Source organism: Calliphora vicina, chromosome 3 (assembly GCF_958450345.1).
Source record: "Calliphora vicina chromosome 3, idCalVici1.1, whole genome shotgun sequence".
In the NCBI taxonomy this organism is placed as follows: domain Eukaryota; kingdom Metazoa; phylum Arthropoda; class Insecta; order Diptera; family Calliphoridae; genus Calliphora; species Calliphora vicina.
Window position 1 is genome coordinate 118321083 of NC_088782.1, and position 13928 is coordinate 118335010.

The 13928-nt window shown below is 19.4% G+C and overlaps 2 non-coding genes across 2 annotated transcripts; both read right to left on the reverse strand.

Moving 5' to 3' along the window:
• Positions 1-4194: 4194 nt before the first annotated feature.
• TRNAS-AGA (transfer RNA serine (anticodon AGA)) lies at positions 4195-4276 on the reverse strand. Its single transcript has one exon. It is a non-coding gene; the product is annotated as a tRNA-Ser (tRNA).
• Positions 4277-6108: 1832 nt separating this feature from the next.
• Positions 6109-6190, reverse strand: TRNAS-CGA (transfer RNA serine (anticodon CGA)). The gene has a single exon. It is a non-coding gene; the product is annotated as a tRNA-Ser (tRNA).
• Between the last annotated feature and the right edge of the window lie 7738 nt (positions 6191-13928).

A 13928-nucleotide genomic window follows, 5' to 3' on the forward strand; every position in this document is an offset into this window, starting at 1 on the left:
TTTTTTTAACTTAGAAAAAAAATTCCCAAATTTATAAAAAAATTCCCTTTTACGGGGAAAATTTTAGGAATTTAAAAAATAAGTTTTTAATATAAAAAAATTATTTAAATTATGATTATGATTAATTCAATTAAACAAAAAATACAATCCCAGAATTCCGAAAACATCTGAAAAAATACCAATAATTCAATAAAAAATTTACTGGCAATTTAGGAAAATGTATTTAAGGTAATTTTTTGGCTTTAGAATTTATTCAAAACTTAGTTTTCACTTAAAACTAGAATTCCCAAATTTAAAAAAAAAATCCCATTTTCGGGAAAATTTTTAGGAATTAAAAAATTTCTTTATTAATTAAAAAATTTATTAAAATATGATAATGTTTTTAAAATCCCACAAAATATTTGATTTACACAATCCGAGAATTCCCAAATAGTAAAAAAAATACTTAAAATTCAATAAAAAATTACTGGGAATTTAGGAAATTCAATTTAATGTAATATTTTAGCTTTAAAATTTATCCCAAATCTTTTTTTCACTTAGAAAAAAAATTCCCAAATTTAAAAAAAAATCCCTTTTACGGGGAAAATTTTAGGAATTTCCAAAAAAGCCTTTAATATAAAAAAAAGTATTTAAATTATGATAATAACCTTTAAATCCAACAAAATATTTGATTTAACTTAATCCCAGAATTCCCAATAATCAAAAAAAAAATACCCATAATTCAATAAAAATTTACTGGGAATTTAAGAAAATTGATTTAATGTAATTCAAAAGCTTCATAATTTATTTAAAACTTTGTTTTCACTTAAAACTAGAATTCCCAAATTTAAAAAAAAATCCCTTTTGCGGGGAAAATTTTAGGAATTAAAAAATTTCTTTATTAATTAAAAAATTTATTAAAATCTGATAATGCTTTTAAAATCCAACAAAATATTTGATTTACACAATCCGAGAATTCCCAAATAGGAAAAAAATACTTAAAATTCAATAAAAAATTACTGGGAATTTAGGAAATTCAATTTAATGTAATATTTTAGCTTTAAAATTTATCCCAAATCTTTTTTTAACTTAGAAAAAAAATTCCCAAATTTAAAAAAAATCCCTTTTACGGGGAAAATTTTAGGAATTTAAAAAAATAAGTTTTTAATATAAAAAATTTATTTAAATTATGATTATGATTAATTCTATTAAACAAAAAATACAATCCCAGAATTCCCAAAACATCTGAAAAAATACCCATAATTCAATAAAAAATTTACTGGGAATTTAGGAAAATGTATTTAAGGTAATTTTTTGGCTTTAGAATTTATTCAAAACTTAGTTTTCACTTAAAACTAGAATTCCCAAATTTAAAAAAAAATCCCTTTTACGGGGAAAATTTTAGGAATTAAAAAATTTATTTATTAATTAAAAAATTTATTAAAATATGATAATGCTTTTAAAATCCAACAAAATATTTGATTTACACAATCCAAGAATTCCCAAATAGTAAACAAAATACTAAAAATTCAATAAAAAATTACTGGGAATTTAGGAAAATGTAATTAATGTAATTTTTTAGCTTTAAAATTTATCCCAAATCTTTTTTTAACTTAGAAAAAAAATTCCCAAATTTATAAAAAAATTCCCTTTTACGGGGAAAATTTTAGGAATTTAAAAAAATAAGTTTTTAATATAAAAAATTTATTTAAATTATGATTATGATTAATTCAATTAAACAAAAAATACAATCCCAGAATTCCCAAAACATCTGAAAAAATACCCATAATTCAATAAAAAATTTACTGGGAATTTAGGAAAATGTATTTAAGGTAATTTTTTGGCTTTAGAATTTATTCAAAACTTAGTTTTCACTTAAAACTAGAATTCCCAAATTTAAAAAAACAATCCCTTTTACGTGGAAATTTTTTAGGAATTAAAAAATTTCTTTATTAATTAAAAAATTTATTAAAATATGATAATGCTATTAAAATCCAACAAAATATTTGATTTACACAATCCGAGAATTCCCAAATAGTAAAAAAATACTTAAAATTCAATAAAAAATTACTGGGAATTTAGGAAATTCAATTTAATGTAATATTTTAGCTTTAAAATTTATCCCAAGTCTTTTTTTCACTTAGAAAAAAAATTCCCAAATTTAAAAAAAAAATCCCTTTTGCGGGGAAAATTTTAGGAATTTCCAAAAAAGCCTTTAATATAAAAAAAAGTATTTAAATTATGATAATAACCTTTAAATCCAACAAAATATTTGATTTAACTTAATCCCAGAATTCCCAATAATTAAAAAAAATACCCATAATTCAATAAAAATTTACTGGGAATTTAAGAAAATTGATTTAATGTAATTCAAAAGCTTCATAATTTATTTAAAACTTTGTTTTCACTTAAAACTAGAATTCCCAAATTTAAAAAAAAATCCCTTTTACGGGGAACATTTTTAGGAATTAAAAAATTTATTTATTAATTAAAAAATTTATTAAAATCTGATAATGCTTTTAAAATCCCACAAAATATTTGATTTACACAATCCGAGAATTCCCAAATAGTAAAAAAATACTTAAAATTCAATAAAAAATTACTGGGAATTTAGGAAATTCAATTTAATGTAATATTTTAGCTTTAAAATTTATCCCAAGTCTTTTTTTCACTTAGAAAAAAAATTCCCAAATTTAAAAAAAAAATCCCTTTTGCGGGGAAAATTTTAGGAATTTCCAAAAAAGCCTTTAATATAAAAAAAAGTATTTAAATTATGATAATAACCTTTAAATCCAACAAAATATTTGATTTAACTTAATCCCAGAATTCCCAATAATTAAAAAAAATCATAATTCAATAAAAATTTACTGGGAATTTAAAAAAATCTATTTAATGTAATTTTAAAGCTTCAAAATTGATAAAAAGCTTTGTCTAAACTTAAAACTAGAATTCCCAAATTTAAAAAAAAATCCCTTTTGCGGGGAAAATTTTAGGAATTAAAAAAATTAAAATTTAATTGAAAAATGTTTTTAATAAGTTTTATAAAGAAAAAAATTTTTTTTTCGCAGTCTCTTAAAATAAGAAATTTTGAAAAAGTACTAAATCTACTACTATTTTAAAAATCAACATTTTTTAATATTTCATTATATTTTCCAAATGTTTATAAAAAATTTCTAAATTTTTTGTAATTTTTTCAAAAAGTACTAAATCTACTACTATTTTTTCTATAAAAAAATTCTAAATTATAAATAATTTCATCCAAAAATTTATTAAATTTACAGCTTTTTAATATCTAATTAAAGAACTTTGATTTTTTTTGAAATAAATCTCTTAAAATAAGAAATTTTGAAAAAGTACTAAATCTACTACTATTTTAAAAATCAACATTTTTTAATATTTCATGATATTTTCCAAATGTTTATAAAAAATTTCTAATTTTTTCAAAAAGTACTAAATCTACTACTATTTTTCTATATAAAAATTTTAATTTATAAATAATTTCAGCTAAAAATTTATTAAATTTACAGTTTTTTAATATTTAATTAAATAACTTTGATTTTCTTGTAATAAATATCTTAAAATAAGAAATTTTGAAAAAGTACTAAGTCTACTACTATTTTAAAAAACCGAAATATTTAGCTATTTCTACAAATTTGTCAACTGTTTATATAAAATTCCATAATTTTTAACATTTTTTAAAAAGTACTAAATCTACTACTATTTTGGGCTTTATAAAAATATCTAAATTTTAAATTGTTTTAATAAAAAATGTATTACAATTGTGATTTTTAATAACATATTAGAAAATAATAATTTTTTTTTAATAAATCCCTTAAATTAAATACTTTTTAAATAGTACTAAATCTACTACTATTTGAAAAATCATAATTTTTGAATATTTCATGATATTTTTCAAATGTTTATATAAAAATTTCTAAATTTTTTGTATTTTTTCAAAAAGTACTAAATCTACTACTATTTTTTCTATATAAAAATTTTAATTAATAAATAATTTCATCCAAAAATTTATTAAATTTACAGTTTTTTAATATTTAATTAAATAACTTTGATTTTTTTGTAATAAATCTCTTAAAATAAGAAATTTTTTAATTTAAAAAAAAAATCCCTTTTGCGGGGAAAATTTTAGGAATTAAAAAAATTAAAATTTAATTGAAAAATGTTTTTAATAAGTTTTATAAAGCAAAAAAAAAATTTCGCAGTCGGTAGGATTCGAACCTACGCTCCCAGAGGGAATCTGATTTCTAGTCAGACGCCTTAACCGCTCGGCCACGACTGCTTATAAAATGCTGCCAGAAAAGGCCTGATTTTAAAGATTTTTTAAACAAGTAACTAAATTGATGTACTTAAGCTTCCATTACCTTGTGTAGGGTGCCCTTTCTTCTTAAAACAATTGAAAATTCTCAAAGAACTGCAAAAAGAAAACACATGATGCACATTTTAATGCAGCCATATTGCAGCTTAAGCCCAGGGGAATTTACAGCAAAAGCATTAACATCATACAAGCTCATTATAAAGAAAAGCCCTCCACACACACACTTCACCTTACAGCTGCACCCCTTTTATTATTTTTGTTTAACAGTATTTTCTTGCTGAATTATTTCTTCATACTCTTTGCCACATACTGTTGCATTTAATTTAAGTTATTTAGTGTAACCCATAATTTAAGACATCATAAACACATCGTAAATTTTGTTAAACAAAATTAAAGATACAGAAACAAAATTGTAGAAAAAGAGAAATGAGTAGGCCGCTGTTGAATGTTGTAATTATGATGGTTTTTTGATATAAATGCCACACTATTGCTGATTTAATTCTATACGCAGCCATTTATAACATGCAACCAGAAATGAAAATCTTGCACTTGCCTCATTACGGTGTTTTTTATATGAATTAATAAGAAATCTTATTAAAGCAACAGCTTTAAGAAAAAAAGGGGGCGTGTTTTTGGGGAAAAAAATCAGGATTGAAAAAAAAAAAATTTTTTTAGATTTTAAAAATAAGTTATTTTCAAATGCATTTAAGCAAAAAAAACATGTTTTCTTTAATTTCTATAAAAATTCGCAGTACAAGGGATTTCTTTTATAAATTTTGGGAATTCCGGGATTGTATTAAATTATAACTTTTGTTAAATTTTAAATGAATTTCTTTATTTTTAATGTAATTTTCTTATTCGAATAATAATTTCTTAAATTCCTAACAAGTTCCCCGAAAATGGGATTATTTTTAAAAATTTGGGAATTCTAATTTTAATGAAAACTAAGTTTTATTTAAATTTCAAAGCTTAAAAATTACATTAATTGCAGTCTTTTAAGTTCCCAGTAAATTTTTAATGCAAAATGGGTATTTTTTCTACTTATTGGGAATTCTGGGATTGTTTTAAAACAAATATTATGTTGGATTTTAAGGTTATTATCATATTTGAAATAAATTTTTATAATAACATACTTATTTTTTCAATTTCTAAAAATTTCCCCGTACAAGGGATTTTTTTAAAAAATTTGGGAATTCCAGTTTTAAGTGAAAACAAAGTTTTATTTAAATTTCAAAGCTTAAAAATTACATTAATTGCAGTTTCTTAAGTTCCCAGTAAATTTTTAATGCAAAATGGCTATTTTTTCTACTTATTGGGAATTCTGGGATTGTTTTAAAACAAATATTATGTTGGATTTTAAGGCAATTATCACATTTGAAATTAATTTTTATAATAAAATACTTATTTTTTAAATTCCTAAAAATTTCCCCGAAAATGGGATTATTTTAAAAAATTTGGGAATTCTTGTTTTAAGTGAAAACAAAGTTCAGATTAAATTTTTAAGCTAAAAAAATACTTTAAGTAAATTTTCCAAAATTCCCAGGAAATTTTTATTGAATTATGAGAATCTGGGATTGTGTTCAAAAAAAATTAATGTGAAGAAAAGGTTTGCAATTCTTTAAATAACATAAATTATTATTTAAATTTTTATAAAAATAAGAAAAATACAAAATTTTGAAATTTTTCCAAAAAAAATTAAAAATTTTTTTAATTAAAAAAAGTTTTAAAATTTAAATAAAATTTTTATTCCAAAAAATAAAAAAAACTCATGTAATTAAGAAAAAAAAAGAATTTCTCGCAGCCGGTAGGATTCGAACCTACGCTCCCAGAGGGAATCTGATTTCGAGTCAGACGCCTTAACCACTCGGCCACGACTGCTGGCAAACTTCGAGCACAAATCGCAAATGTTATCTCTCATGCATTAAAACCAATCAATTATCTATTAAAGGACAATACATTTGAGTCTACACAAGAAAAAGGATAAATTAGTTTGACTTTCAAAACAGTTATAACGGAAATTTTGTTACTAAACCCAATGAAAGTTAAATATCAAAGCAATCTCCCAAAATAAGAAATTTTGAAAAAGTACTAAATCTACTACTATTTTAAAAATCAAAATTTTTTAATATTTCAAGATATTTTTTAAATGTTTATATTAAATTCCACAATTTTTAGTTTTTTTTAAAAAGTACTAAATCTACTACTATTTTAAAAATGAAAATTTTTTAATATTTCATGATATTTTCCAAATGTCTATAAAAAATTTCTAAATTTTTTGTAATTTTTTCAAAAAGTACTAAATCTACTACTATTTTTTCTATAAAAAAATTCTAAATTATAAATAATTTTATCCAAAAATTTATTAAATTTACAGCTTTTTAATATCTAATTAAATAACTTTGATTTTTTGTGTAATAAATCTCTTAAAATAAGAAATTTTGAAAAAGTACTAAATCTACTACTATTTTAAAAATCAACATTTTTTAATATTTCTTGATAGTTTTTAATAGTTTATATAAAATTCCACAATTTTTAGTATTTTTTAAAAAGTACTAAATCTACTACTATTATTTTGCTTTATAAAAATTTCTAATTTTTAAATTGTTAGAATAAAAAATGTATTAAAGTCGTAATTTTTAATAACATATTAGAAAATAATATTTTTTTTTAATAAATCCCTTAAATTAAATTCTTTTTAAATAGTACTAAATATACTACTATTTTAAAAATCAACATTTTTTAATATTTCATTATATTTTCCAAATGTCTATAAAAAATTTAAAAATTTTTTGTAATTTTTTCAAAAATTACTAAATCTACTACTATTTTTCCTATAAAAAAATTCTAATTTATAAATAATTTCATCTAAAAATTTATTAAATTTACAGCTTTTTAATATTTAATTAAATAACTTTGATTTTTTTGTGTAATAAATCTCTTAAAATAAGAAATTTTGAAAAAGTACTAAATTAAAGTACTATTTTAAAAATCAACATTTTTTAACATTTCATTATATTTTCCAAATGTCTATAAAAAATTTCTAAATTTTTTGTAAATTTCTCAAAAAGTACTAAATCTACTACTATTTTTTCTATATAAAAATTTTAATTTATAAATAATTTCATCCAAAAATTTATTAAATTTACAGCTTTTTAATATATAATTAAATAGATTTGATTTTTTAGTAATAAATCTCTTAAAATAAGAAATTTTGAAAAAGTACTAAATCTACTACTATTTTATAAAACCGAAATATTTAGCAATTTCTACAAATTTGTCAACTGTTTATATAAAATTACATAATTTTTAGTCATTTTTTAAAAAAGTACTAAATCTACTACTATTTTGCTTTATAAAAATTTCTATTTTTTAAATTGTTGGAATAAAATATATATTAAAGTTGAAATTTTTAATAACATATTAGAAAATAATGATTTTTTTTAATAAATTAAATACTTTTTAAATAGTACTAAATCTACTACTATTTTAAAAATGAAATTTTTTTAATATTTCATGATATTTTCCAAATGTCTATAAAAAATTTCTAAATTTTTTGTAATTTTTTCAAAAAGTACTAAATCTACTACTATTTTTTCTATAAAAAAATTCTAAATTATAAATAATTTTATCCAAAAATTTATTAAATTTACAGCTTTTTAATATCTAATTAAATAACTTTGATTTTTTGTGTAATAAATCTCTTAAAATAAGAAATTTTTAAAAAGTACTAAATCTACTACTATTTTAAAAATCAACATTTTTTAATATTTCATGATATTTTCCAAATGTCTATAAAAAATTTCAAAATTTTTTGTAATTTTTTCAAAAAGTACTAAATCTACTACTATTTTTTCTATAAAAAATCTAAATTATAAATAATTTCATCCAAAAATTTATTAAATTTACAGCTTTTTAATATCTAAATAAATAACATTGATTTTTTTTGTAATAAATCTCTTAAAATAAGAATTTTTGAAAAAGTACTAAATCTACTACTATTTTAAAAATCAACATTTTTTAATATTTCATGATATTTTCCAAATGTTTATAAAAAATTTCTAATTTTTTTGTAATTTTTTCAAAAAGTACTAAATCTACTACTATTTTTTCTATAAAAAAATTCTAAATTATAAATAATTTTATCCAAAAATTTATTAAATTTACAGCTTTTTAATATCTAATTAAATAACTTTGATTTTTTGTGTAATAAATCTCTTAAAATAAGAAATTTTGAAAAAGTACTAAATCTACTACTATTTTAAAAATCAACATTTTTTAATATTTCTTGATAGTTTTTAATAGTTTATATAAAATTCCACAATTTTTAGTATTTTTTAAAAAGTACTAAATCTACTACTATTATTTTGCTTTATAAAAATTTCTAATTTTTAAATTGTTAGAATAAAAAATGTATTAAAGTCGTAATTTTTAATAACATATTAGAAAAAAATATTTTTTTTTAATAAATCCCTTAAATTAAATTCTTTTTAAATAGTACTAAATATACTACTATTTTAAAAATCAACATTTTTTAATATTTCATTATATTTTCCAAATGTCTATAAAAAATTTCTAAATTGTTTGTAATTTTTTCAAAAAGTACTAAATCTACTACTATTTTTTCTATATAAAAATTTTAATTTATAAATAATTTCTTCCAAAAATTTATTAAATTTACAGCTTTTTAATATATAATTAAATAAATTTGATTTTTTAGTAATAAATCTCTTAAAATAAGAAATTTTGAAAAAGTACTGAATCTACTACTATTTTAAAAATCAACATTTTTTAATATTTCATTATATTTTCCAAATGTCTATAAAAAATTTCAAAATTTTTTGTAATTTTTTCAAAAAGCACTAAATCTACTACTATTTTCTGCTTTATAAAAATATTTAAATTTTAAATTGCTTTAATAAAAAATGTATTAAAGTTGTAATTTTTAAGAACTTATGATTTTTTTTAATAAATCTGTAAAATTAAGTACTTTTTAAAAAGTACTAAATCTACTACTATTTTAAAAATTCAAAATTTTTTAATATTTCTTGCTGTTCTGTAAATGTTTATATAAAAATCCTAAATTTTTAGTTGTTTTTTAAAAAGTACTAAATCTACTACTATTTTTTTTTCTGGTCATAAATTTAAATTTTCAGTACTTTTTTGATGCATAGTTAAAAAAAAAACATTTATATTTTATTATAAATATTTAAAATTACGTACTTTTGAAAAAAGTACTAAATCTACTACTATTTTAAAAAACCCGCATTTGTTGAAAAAAAAACATAAATTTGTTTAATAAAATTCCTTTTCTAACTTATTTAATAGTTTTTTTTCACCAAAACTTTTTATTCTTTATCAATTTAAATCCCTTTTTCTATATTATTAAAATCATTTTAAGTTTTTAATTAAAATAATTGAATATTGATGAGCTTATTTATGCCAGGAGATGGGAGGAATGATAAACCAAACTTCCATTTAATTTATGTGTATTTTTTGTTAAATTATTAATTTTTTTTTTTTTTTTTTTTTTATTATCGTTTATTTTAATAAAATTTTTTATTATTTTTACATTGGGAATAAACAAACCAGAATTTTTTAATTTTTTAATTATTAATCGCAAAGCCAAAATGGCTGCAGAAAAACAGCAAATAGAAAAAAATCCCCAGCTGGTTGGTTGTTTAAATAATCAGCTCCCAGGTGGTTTTTATCTCAAATTATATAAATTTTAATTATTTAAAACAAAGAAAAAAAATGTAGACACTTTTTTTTGATTAAAAAAATAATTAAAATTAATTTTTAAATGATAAATATTTTATAGATAGAGGGATTAAAAAATAACCATTTAAAGTTCTTTAAACATTAAAATTTTAAAAAAGTACTAGAAATTAAATTCATATTTCAAGAGCATAATTAACAATTTTCTGTAACTTAAGATTTATAAAAGCGGTGCTTGAAAAAGCCTCATTTGGCCGGGTTTAAAATATGTTGGCATTTTCATAATTAAGATGATGACAATGACGACGCTGTGGTGTTGAGGCTGATGACGAATGCAACGATGCAGAGTGTTTAAAATCAACACTTGAGTTAACATGTCATCATAATGACAATTGCATTGTTTTATGACACGTGACAAATGTTGCTGGTTTCTTTGCTGAACATTGTAATTTTAAAAACACTCTTTTGACTAATAACAAATTAGCTTGACTAAGGGGGGACATAAAATTGTATTATAAAGACAAAGGAAATTTTGAAAAGGAGTAAAAGAAAAAGGTAGCAAATATTTTTTTATGTCAAAATAATTAGTTAATTAATTTAATGGGAAATAAACCTTTAGCTGTTTTTTTAAAAGGTTTTAAATCTACTACCATTTTAAAAACCAACATTTTCAAATGTTTATATAAAATTTTTAAATTTTTAGTATTTTTTAAAAGAGTATTAAATCTACTACTAAATTTTTTTCTTGAAAAAATTTACTTAATGAAATGCTGAATTTTTTAACAAATTAGAAAACTATTTTTTTTAATAAATCCCTTAAATTCAATACTTTTTAAAAAAGTACTAAATCTACTACTATTTTAAAAACCGAAACTATTAACTATTTTAACAAATTTTTCAACTGTTTATAAAAAATCTATGATTTTTTGTAATTTTTAAAAAAGTACTAAATCTACTACTATTTTTTGCTTAATAAAAATTACTAATTTTTAAAGTGTTTTAACAAAAACTGTATTAAAGTTGAAATTTTAAATAACTAATGATTTTTTATTTAATTAATCTGTAAAAATTAATACTTTTTAAAAAGTACTAAATCTACTACTATTTTAAAAACCAAAATTTTTTAATATTTCATGATATTTTTCAAATGTTTGCAAAAAATTTCTACATTTTTAGTCATTTTTAAAAAAAGTACTAAATCTACTACTAATTTTTGTTCTTAAAAAATGTAAAATTTTTACAAAACGTTATTAATTTGCTGCTTTTTTATAACAAATTAGAAAACCTTTGTGTTTTTTTAATAAATCCCTTAAATAAAATACTTTTTAAAAAGTACTAAATCTACTACTATTTTAAAAACCAAAATTTTTTAATATTTCATGCTATTTTTCAAATGTTTATATAAAATATTTAAATTTTTAGTAATTTTTAAAAAAAGTACTAAATTTACTATTATTTTTCTAAATAAAAATTTCTAATTTATAAATAATTTCACCCAAAAATTAAACCATTTTAATATCTAATTAAAAAAACTTTGATTTTTTTTTTAATAAATCTCTCAAAATATGAAATTTTAAAAAAGTACTAAATCTACTACTATTTCAGAAAACCGAAATGTTTAGCTATTTCAACAAATTTTTCATCTGTTTATATAAAATTCTTTAATTTTTAATAGTTTTTAAAATAGTACTAAATTTACTACTATTTTTTGCTGTATAAAAATCCCTAATTTGTAAATTTTTGGAACAAAAATTTTATTAATTTACTACATTTTTAGAACTAATTTGAAAACCAGGATTAATTTTTTAATAAATAAGCTACTTTTTTAAAAAGTACTAAATCTACTACTATTTTAAAAATTCAATTTTATATTCAATTAAATGTTATTTTTAAAAGTTTTATATAAAATTACTTAATTTTTAGTTGTTTTAAAAAAAGTACTAAATCTACTACTATTTTAAAAATTCGAAATATTTAGCTATTTTAACAAATTTTTTAACTGTTTATATAAAATTTAATAATTTTTAGTATTTTTTAAAAAAGTACTAAATCTACTACTATTTTTGCTTCAGAAAACTGAAATGTATAGCTATTTTAACCAATTTTTCAACTGTTTATATAAAATTCTTTAATTTTTAGTAGTTTTTAAAAAAGTACTAAATCTACTACTATTTTTGCTTTATACAAATTCCTAATTTAGACAATTTTGGAACAAAAAATTTATTAATTCTTTTACTTTTCTATAACTTGATTATTTTTTTAATAAATCCTTTAAATAAGCTACTTTTTTAAAAAGTACTAAATCTACTACTATTTTAAAAATCCAATTTTTTTTCAATTTCATGTTATTTTTAAAAGTTTTATATAAAATTACTTAATTTTTAGTTGTTTTAAAAAAGTACTAAATCTACTACTATTTTAAAAATTCGATATTTTTAGCTATTTTAATAAATTTTTTAACTGTTTATATAAAATTTAATAATTTTTAGTAGTTTTTAAAAAAGTACTAAATCTACTACTATTTTTAGCTTTATACAAATTCCTAATTTAGAAAATTTTGGAACAAAAATTTATTAATTCTTTTACTTTTCTATAACGAATTTGAAACCCTTGATTATTTTTTTAATAAATCCTTTAAATAAGCTACTTTTTTAAAAAGTACTAAATCTACTACTATTTTAAAAATCCATTTTTTTTCAATTTCATGTTATTTTTAAAAGTTTTATATAAAATTACTTAATTTTTAGTTGTTTTAAAAAAGTACTAAATCTACTACTATTTTCTTTATTTATAAAAATTAATATTTTTGACCATTTTTCAACAAAATTTTATATTTTATGTTTAATATATTATAAAGAAATATTTTGTGACACTTTTTCCAAAAAGTACTAAATCTACTACTATTTTTGTCTTTATAAAAATTAATATTTTTGACCATTTTTTAACAAAATTTTATATTTTATGTTTAATATATTATAAAGAAATATTTTGTCTCTCTTTTTCCAAAAAGTACTAAATCTACTACTATTTTTTTATTTAATAAAAATTAAATTTTTCCCTTAACCCAAATAATTTTGGACTTTACTGGCCAATTGCTAAGCATTAAATGCTTAGCATTTTGAAATTAAGGGCTTTGTATAAAAAGGAATGATGAATGTTATTGGTTTTGTTTTTCTGTTTTATAACAATTTTACAGTTCATTGTACACAAAAGCTTTGATTACAATTTCAAATGCATTTAAAATATGTACAAACGGGCAACGTGAATGTTGTTTTAAAAACCTTTTTATTTTCAAGCAAAAATAAAAACACTAATTAGCATGCAGTTGTAGGTCTAGAAAATCAACAGCTACAATAAAAACAACCACAATAATAATGTTAAACATTTGTTGTGTATGGTCTGTAATAATAATGATGATGTGGTGTGATGATGATGGGTTTAAGTTGGTCGGTAGGTTGCATGGTTGGTTTTGGTTTTTTTTACTGTGATAGGTTGACAATCCGGCCCGGCACGTACATGTTATAATAAAAATATTTGCTACGAAGTCCGTTTAACCATACGTACGTCTTTCCGTCCGTCCGTCTGTCCAATTTTGAATGCATTAAACTTGCAAATGTTGCGCATGTGCATAATGAAAATGTGCACACGCTCTCATATGGAGGGGAAAATACTCACATAAAATTGTAATTTTTATTTTTAAACTTTTTCAAGGTTAATTGTATTTAGTACTTCAGGTCTTTTTTTCTTTCCACTTTAAGCTGTTTGTTTGGTCATCATCTAAAACAGACCAATCGATCGGCCGTAAAATCACAAATTTATTTCAAATGAAAGTGAAAAGTTTGTCACACTCTAAAACGCTGCTTAAATAAAGCTAATTTGAAAACTAATCAGATGTTATCTG